The sequence below is a fragment of the Canis lupus genome, chromosome 22 (assembly GCF_003254725.2).
Source record: "Canis lupus dingo isolate Sandy chromosome 22, ASM325472v2, whole genome shotgun sequence".
Lineage (NCBI taxonomy): Eukaryota > Metazoa > Chordata > Mammalia > Carnivora > Canidae > Canis > Canis lupus.
Genome location: NC_064264.1, coordinates 29379816 through 29389523, shown reverse-complemented (window position 1 = coordinate 29389523; position 9708 = coordinate 29379816). Strand labels below are relative to the sequence as shown.

The window sequence follows — 9708 nt, the reverse complement described above, 5'->3', positions numbered from 1 at the left end:
TGGTGATCAATGTAAAACTTTGTGAATATACTAAAAACTATCAAATTGAACACTCTAAAGGGGGAACTCTGTTATGTAAATTTTATCTCAGTAAAAGAAGCAGACAGTTGAATGATTGATACTGAAGGCAACACAAGTTTATATATTAGACCAATAATTTGAACACTAAAATAATTGTACCCATTTTATAAACAAAATCTCTTATGGAGTCCTATATATAAACTATATATGAATTTAAAAAGTAGCATATGATTACAATAACATAACCAATTCGGTTTTCTAGCATTCATTTAGGATAACAGTGGTCAGTGAGAAGACAACCTGCTCCTTCTCAAGCATTTGGATCAGGTTAGGACTGACCATTGCTGCCTTATATTAGCCAAGCATTTAGTTATTTCTGTTATTAACATTTGTAGGAAGTTCAAATACATGAATAGAGATAGAACAGTATTTTTTTTCTTTTTTTTTTTTTTTTTTTTGAGATAGAACAGTATTATTTTGAGTTCTGTATAGAACTAAGTTAAGCTGGTAGCACAAATTATTGTGTTAGATGATTTCCACTGAATTTAAATTTATAAACCAATTATTAAAATATCTTATAAAGCCACAGCAAATAACGCTCTATGGCATTGCTTAGGAATAAACAAATAGATCATTGGAATAGACAGCATAGCCTAGAAATAGATCCAGCCATTTGGGACATGTATAGTATTTCAGTTAGGTGGGAAAATGTATTTAATAAATTATACTAGTACTCACAACATATGCAAAAGCTAATTCCAGATGGATTAATGACTTTAAAATATAAAAATTAGAAGTTTTACAGAATATTTATGTCAAGTCTTGGGCAGATAGCAGCTCCATAGCTCTAACATACAACATACATATATTTGAAATAAAGAATTAAAAAGTTATATGTGGAAAAATATGGGCTATTAAAGACCAAAAACAAATGCTAAGTTGATGTGTAAGTTCTTGGTCTGGAAAAAAAATGCCTTAAATATTTCAAGTAGGAAGAGATTTTATTTTATTTTTTTAATTTTTATTTATTTATGATAGTCACACAGAGAGAGAGAGACAGAGACATAGGCAGAGGGAGAAGCAGGCTCCACGCACCGGGATGCCCGACGTGGGACTCAATCCCGGGTCTCCAGGGTCGCGCCCTGGGCCAAAGGCAGGCGCTAAACCGCTGAGCCACTCAGGGATCCCAGGAAGAGATTTTATATAAGAAATGAGATGCTCACTAAACTATCTAAAGGAAAAAGTCAGTAGAAATCATGGCTGAGGGATCCCTGGGTGGCACAGCGGTTTGGCGCCTGCCTTTGGCCCAGGGCACGATCCTGGAGACCCGGGATCGAATCCCACGTCGGGCTCCCGGTGCGTGGAGCCTGCTTCTCCCTCTGCCTGTGTCTCTGCCTCTCTCTCTCTCTGTGTGACTATCATAAATAAATAAAAATTAAAAAAAAAAAAAGAAATCATGGCTGACTTTTAGAAATCCAGGGATGCAGGAATTTCAGGGAAAACCACTGCCAGTAATCTCTGCACAATGCCGGACATCACCTGGAAGCCACTGCGCATGCCATTCTGCCATCTGTCAACGTGTGATTGACACGACCTGCCGTCGTTCCGTGTGTAACGAAATAAAGGCTGCTTGCTTTCTTTGCCCTTCCTGATTTCACAGTGAGAATGCCTCTTATTGGTAGAAGTTAAACCAGGACCCAGTTGACAAAAGAATCTGGTCAATTTAGTTCTAGTCTTCTAGCACTCACAGAGGGGAGATTTAGAAAAACAAGAATGGTGCTAAGTATTCTTACTCTGCTGACAGAAATAGGAATTATTATGGTCCTTATGCAAGTGATCTCACACAATATTCAAATTTCATAGTCCAGAAATGTCAGTCCAGAAATAAATCCTTTGAAATAAAGTTACCAGGATGTAAAGATACTTGGCAAAATTGGTTGGATATTATCCATTTCCTCTGTTTGGGCCTACAGGAAGACTGCATTTTCCAGCCTCCCTTGCAGTTGGGTAAGGACTTCATGGTTGGGTTGTAGCCAATGGAATCTGGGCAGAAGCATCCTAAGCCACATCCAGTTTTCGTCATAAATTCTCATCTTCTGGCCAAGAGACATGAGAATATGCTGAAAATCACTAATCATCAGAAAAAAGCAAATAAAAATCACAATGAGGTATCACCTTACACCTGTCAGATGGGCTAAAACCAAAAAGACGAGAAATAACAAGTAACGAAGATGGGGGGCAGCCTGGGTGGCTCAGTGGTTTAGCGCCACCTTCAGCCCGGGGCGTGATCCTGAGGACCCAGGATCGAATCTCATGTTGGGCTCCCTGCGTGGAGCCTGCTTCTCCTTCTGCCTGTGTCTCTGCCTCTCTCTCTCTCTCTCTCATGAATAAATAAATCTTTATTAAAAAAAAGTAACAAAGATGGGGAGAAAAAGGAAGCCTCATGCGCTGTTGGTGCGAATGCAAATTGCGACAGCCACCGTGGAAAATAGTGCGGAAATTCCTCAAAAAAATTTAAAATAGGAACACCACCTGATCCAGTAATTCTACTCCTGGGTATTTACCCAGAGAAAATGGAAACACTAATTCAACGACATAGATACCCCTATGTCTATTACAATATTTACAATAGTCGAGGTATGGAAAGCCTTATCCATCAGCAGATGAATGGATAAAGATGTGGTGTGAGTACACACATACACACACATAAATATTATGCAGCCATAAGAAAGGAGATTGTGTCATTTGTGACAACATGGGTAGACCTAGAGGATATTATGCTTAGTGAAATAAATCAGACTAAGAAAGAAATATGATTTCAGGGGATCCCTGGGTGGCTCAGGGGTTTAGCGCCTGCCCTCGGCTCAAGGCAAGATTCTGGAGTCCCGGGATCGAGTCCCACGTCGGGCTCCCTGCATGGAGCCTGCTTCTCCCTCTGCCTGTGTCTCTGCCTGTGTGTGTGTATGTGTGTGTGATAGATAAATAAATAAAATCTTTAAAAAATGATTTCATTCATATGTGGAATCTCAAAAACATAAATGAATAAACAAGTCGGTAAACAGGAAACAATTGCCAGAGGGAAGCAGAGTTGGGGGATGGGCAAAATGTGTGAAGGGGCATAGAAGATACAGGTTCCCGTTATAGAATGAATAAGTCACAGGAATAAAAGCCACAGAACAGGGAATAAAGTCAATGATACTGTAGGTGACAGATGATAGCTGCACTTGGGAGCACAGCATAACATCCAGATTTGTCAAATCACTATGTTATACATTGGAAACTAATGTGATACTGTGTATCAAATACACTCAGATAAAAAAAATCGTAGTTAAAAAAAATCCCCCTCATCTTTCAAGCTCACTCACGTCCTTGCTGCTGGAAATGAAGGACTGGAAATAACAAAAGTGTAAGGTAGATCCCTGAATCACTTTTAGGGCAGACATCTTGCAGTAATAGCCTAACTTGCATTAGACAGTGGTGCAAACTAGAAGCGAACTTTATTGTGGTGAGTTGGTGAAATATTGGGAGTGTTTGTCATAACACAAGTGAATATAAATTTGAATAACAAGACATATATATGAATGAAGAGTTTTACAGCATTTCCAGTGGCAAAAATGCAAAATAAAGGAAAGTGAACACCTGTTAATAAACAAATGGTCAAATTTTGTCTATCTATGCTGTAACACATCATACACCTAAGATTTGCCTTTCAGATATTATAATTTTTATGATAATAAAATGTCTCAATAAAATGAGTAAAAATGCATTCATATATATTTGAATACTTAACGGAAAATTACAAGTGTGTGGAAGGAGGACTACTAGCTTGTAAGTTACTAGTGGAGAAGGTGTCTGGAGAAGGGGAGGAAGAGAGCAGGTTAAAAAAATTTCTTTTTTTTTGAAGTCCATGATTCATGATATGTATGGTTTTTAAAAAAGTACCTGAGAATGTACAATTTTGTAAAATATTTAAGTATGCTTTTGAAAAGTTCCTATGGTTCTTTTTATGGTATATGTAGTGTTTATTTTTTTTAAGATTTATTTATTTTTATTTATGATAGACACAGAGAGAGAGAGAAAGAGGCAGAGACACAGGAGGAGGGAGAAGCAGGCTCCATGCCGGGAGCCCGATCCCAGGACCCCAGGATCATGCCCTGAGCCAAAGGCAGGCGCCAAACCGCTGAGCCACCCAGGGATCCCCTAAATATGTAGTGTTTAGAAGCAGGATTATTTGTGAATTGCTTCCCCAAACCAGGACAGACAAATCTGAAATACATCAAATGTAGGCCTAGCCATGCTTTAGCAATGGAGAGCCCAGTTGGGTCTAATATTTTGGCTGGCACTGCTGCAAGAAACACATCTTATACCTTTGTTTCCTCCTCTGTTCTTCCATGGTGGAAATTTATGTCCTTCACACGGTCAGCATTTCCACAAGCCTCCTATGTGAACCCATAGGTTTGTATCTTTCTCCTCTGCCAGGTAGCACACTGACTGCTATGAGGGACCTGGGTCCACTGCCTGTTGCTGCTCACCTGTGTACTCAGAACCCACCTGCTTCAAGAGTTAGCCAGCAAAAAAAAAAAAAAAAAAAAAAAAGAGTTAGTCAGCTGGTCATTCATGCTTATGAGCTGCCCAGAGATATGCCCTATTACCACCCACTGGATAGTAGCACATTAATGATTCTAGGATTCTGAGAAGCCAAAATCACCTTTCCATCCCTTTTTCCATCCTGTGGAACTTCCATCCTGTACCAACTTCATTGTACTCCCAGAAATCAGGGTAGAAACCACCTCCATCCCAATGTGGGTAAATACAACATACTTTCTTAGACTGTGCATAGACTGTCTCTCCATGTCCCACTCACCCAATTTCAAAACCTTCCACTCTTCCCTTCTCTACCTGTAGTGTTTAAGGTTCTATTTGAAGAGTCCCAAAATGAAGCCCTGGCTTAAACGCTGTGGATAGTGGATTTGATTAGAATACACTTAAACTGCATGTTTAAATTTAACTTTGGAATTTAAAATGCAAGGTGGTTTGTTGTTTTTTTTTTTTTTCATAATGCAGTTTTACACTGTTTTCATTGCAAATATCTACTTTTGGTTTTTATGGGTTTAATGAGTTCACTGGGATGGCCTGGGTATTAACCACCATTTGTAATAACATTTCTGTGGGAAAATGTGTTTTAAACACTAGCTCTTGAATGTAAACTTTTGGAAAAAAAGAAAACTTATTCTTAAGTTGGAAAATGTATTAATGAGCTTTTACATTCCAAAGGGGAATAGATTGTCCTTGAAGTCATCAAGCAAAATCCAAATGCTTTCATATATTCTGCTACTGAGACAAGTTAACCTAAGTATAAAATTTATGAGGAAAGAAGGCAAAATAGTCACATTTATTTAAAGGAACTGGAACTTCCAACATGCTGTCTTGATTTTAAAGTGCTTAAGCACTTAAAATTTTCGGTCTTTGGTTGTCATTTCCCAGTATTAACTGCTTGCTTTTTTTTTTTTTTCACTATCCTTTGGATGTGTTATTGATTTAGTACACCTTTTCTTCATTCTTGTATGGCTTATCTGAAAAGTTCCTAACCACATGGCTCATCTGAAAATTTTTGAAATGTCTGGCAAAAATAAAAACAATAAGAGTTAGAAAAATATTGAGGAAGTTAGGACACATTAAAAATAACCATAGGGTCACCTGGGTGGCTTAGTCAGTTAACATCTGACTCCTGATTTCGTCTCAGGTCATGATCTCAGGGTCATGAAACTGAGCTCTGTGTTGGGCTCCAAGTTGGGCATGAAGACTACTTGAGATTTTCTGGCTTCCCCTTCCTCTGCCCCTCCCCCACGGTTGTGCACACATTCTCTCTCTCTCTAAAAAACACAAAACAAAACAAACCATCACTAAAATGAGCTTAGTGTGCAGAGAAACTTGTATAGGATATCATCTTGTACACTGGTTTGGGTTGCAATTTGACTATTAGCTTTTTAAAGTTAAAAAAAAAAAATCCAACCCCCAACCAGTCATTAGAGTCACTGTAATATAAAAGCAAAACATATAGTTTAAAATAAGCTTAATTTAGTCAAAAGAGATCCGAATTTTGCCCAGGGGTCCTACCTAATACAGAGGGCACTCTACAAGGAGTCAGATGTTATCTTATATAACATCCTGACAGGGGATCCCTGGGTGGCTCAGTGGTTTGGCGCCTGCCTTTGGCCCAGGGCGCAATCCTGGAGTCCAGGGATCGAGTCCCACATGGGGCTCCAGGCATGGAGTCTGCTTCTCCCTCCTCCTGTGTCTCTGCCTCTCTCTCTCTCTCTCTCTCTCTCTATGTCTATCATAAATAAATAAATAAATAAACAAATAAATAAATAAATAAATCTTAAAAAAAAAAAACATTTTGACAATAGCTAAAAGAGAATTTCCTACCAACACTTTGTAACATTGGTCACACCACTGTAACCAAAATCATAGGTTACAGTTAAAATCAATTGGTGTACATTTGATTGACAATGCTTAGGGAATCCCTAAATTTTCATTACTAATGCATTTAGAAGTCATTTCCTATCTTAAGGGGCAAATAACTAATCTTCAAATTAAGTAATTCTTGTAAAAGTAGATCAGGGGACTCTGTTGGGAGTCCTCAAGACTGCTCGGAGTTTTGGGAATTCATTAGGAGAACTCACAAGACTCAGCATGTAGTCATATGCATGGTTATGATTTATTATCGTGAAAGAGTATGGAGCATAACCAGCAAAGAGAAAAGGTACATGGGGATAAGTCCCAGGTAAATCAGATGTAAGTAAACTTCGAAGATTCCTCTTCTGGTGGAGTCACACAAGATGTGTTTAATTCCTTAAACAAATTGTGACAAATTGTGGGGAATGTTGCCAACCAGGGACGCTCATTAGAGACTAAACACCCAAGATTTTCACTGGGACCTGATTATATAGGCACCCTCTGCCAGGCACATACCCAAATTTCAGATTTTTAGAAGAAAAACAGGGGCTTGCAGAAATTATATTGTCTGTACAGTTCAGATACTGTGAGCCCCTTATACCAGTTAACAGTGGAACCTTCCTGAAATTCATGTTCCCAGATGCCAGCAAAGGGTGGACTTTAACTTAAAAAAAAAAAAATAGGGGATCCCTGGGTGGCTCAGTGGTTTAGCGCCTGCCTTCGGCCCAGGGCTTGATCCTGGAGACCTGGGATCAAGTCCCGCTTCGGGTTTCCTGCATGGAGCCTGCTTCTCCCTCTGCCTGTGTCTCTGCCTCTCTCTCTCAAATAATTTTTTTTTTAATTTTTATATTTTTTTTACAGATTTTATTTATTTATTCATGAGACACACACACATACACACACACACACACACACACACACACACACACACACCAGAAGTGGTGAGGAGGAGCAGAGGGAGAGAGAGAAGCAGAGTTCTTGCTGGGCAGGGAGCCAGACACTGAGCTCAATTAGGCCTCAAGATCATGACCTGAGCTGAAGGCAGATGCTTAACTAGCTGAACCACCCAGGCACACCCCCGCACCCCAGGACCTAAACTTTTTAAGTTAGGACTGCTATGTTAACTTTTTCTGCCCCCAGATAATTAAACTTATTTAAAAGTTCTGGAGAGGCCCCTGGATGCCGCCGAGTAGGCATCGTTAAAGTCTCCTCTCCCACCACCGTCAGGTCTAAGTCAGAGTCTCCCAAAGAGCCTGAGCAGCTGCAGAAGCTCTTCATTGGAGGTTTGAGCTTCGAAACAACCGATGAGAGTCTGAGGAGCCATTTTGAGCAATGGGGGACGCTTACAGAGTGTGTGGTAATGAGAGACCCCAACGCCAAGCGCTCCAAAGGCTCTGGGTTTGTCACGTGGGCCACCATGGAGGAGGTGGATGCAGCCATGAGTGCAAGGCCACACAAGGTGGATGGAAGTGTCGTGGAACCAAAGAGGGCTGTCTCACGAGAAGATTCTCAAAGACCTGGTGCCCACTTAACTGTGAAAAAGATTTTTGTTGGTGGCATTAAAGAAGACCCTGAAGAACATCATCTAAGAGATTATTTTGAACAGTATAGGAAAATTGAAGTGCTTGAGATCATGACTGACCGAGGCAGTGGCAAAAAGAGAGGTTTTGCTTTTGTGACATTTGATGACCATGACTCTGTAGACAAGATTGTCATTCGAAAATCCCATACTGTGAATGGCCACAACTGTGAAGTAAGGAAAGCCCTAGCGAAGCAAGAGATGGTTAGTGCTTCGTCCAGCCAAAGAGGCCGAAGTGGTTCTGGAAACTTTGGTGGTGGTCGTGGAGGTGGTTTTGGTGGGAATGACAACTTTGGTCTTGGAGGGAACTTCAGTGGTTGAGGTGGCTTCGGTGGCAGTTGAGGTGCTGGTGGATACAGTGGCAGTGGGGATGGCTGTAACGGATTTGGTAATGATGGAAGCAGCTCCAGAGGTGGCGGAAGCTATAACGATTTTGGCAATTACAGCAATCAATCCTCAAATTTTGGACCCATAAAAGGAGGAAATTTTGGAGGCAGGAGCTCTGACCCCTATGGTGGTGGAGGCCAATACTTTGCCAAACCACAAAACCAAGGTGGCTATGGCGGCAGCAGCAGCAGCAACTATGGCAGTGGCAGAAGGTTTTCATTACTGCCAGGAAACAAAGCGTAGCAGGAGAGGAGAGCCAGAGAAGCTACAGGTTACAACAGATTTGTGAACTCAGCCAGGCACAGCTTGGCTAGGCAGGGCCCAGCTGCTGCAAAGAAGACATGTTTTAGACAATACTCATGTGTATGGGCAAAAAACTCGAGGACTATATTTCTAACTAATTGTATAACAGGTTATTTTAGTTTTGTTCTGTGGAAAGTGTAAGGCATTCCAACAAAGGGTTTTAATGTAGATTTTTTTTTTTTGCACCCATGCTGTGATTGCTAAATGTAATACTCTGATCATGACGCTGAATAAATGTGTCTTAAAATAAAATAAAATAAAATAAAATAAATAATAAAAGTTCTGGAGATAACTTAGTATACAGCTTCTTATATATTGTTTAAAGAAATAACCTACCTGTATTAGTGCCAGTTCATTGGTATTAATTTCTATTAAATCTCATGTGATGAATGATGTTAGTGTAAATTTAGCCTACACACTCTATGAAACTAAGAATTCACTGATCAAGAAGCTTCAGAATTTAAATATATGTTTTCAAATTTGAATAAGAAACTTCTTATATGTGAAATTGTTTAAATGGAATTGTAGGATTATCATTTGGGGATCATGTATCATTCCCAAACATGTATGCTGATTTTACTAGGGCCTTTATTTGATAAGAGGGATATTCTAGCTATGGATTTAACGGACATTTCATAGCACAAAGAAATACTAAATATAATGGATTGCATAGCTTGATTAACTTGATTTTGAGTTATGTTCTTTTGAATTACAAGTGCCTTAGGAGAAAGTAGCTATTAATCTTTGGCTAGTTACTATTTCAGCATATGAAGGACATTTTTTTTTTTTTTGAAGGACATTGATTAAAGGCAAGCACTTACATGTCTTACTGTGTTTCACATTTCTGTGCCAAGGGAAAGGGCAAAGAAATATTTAAGATGTGTCATTTAAGAACTGTTATTATCAAGAATGTAACTGCAGAGGCTTACCATCTATTTTTTCTTCCAGAAGTGTTAGGT

General features: G+C 39.5%; 1 pseudogene; it reads left to right on the top strand.

Annotated features, from left to right (window-relative positions):
* The first annotated feature begins 7633 nt into the window (after positions 1 to 7633).
* On the top strand, positions 7634 to 9014 carry LOC112655842 (heterogeneous nuclear ribonucleoprotein A1-like; annotated as a pseudogene).
* The last annotated feature ends 694 nt before the right edge of the window (positions 9015 to 9708 follow it).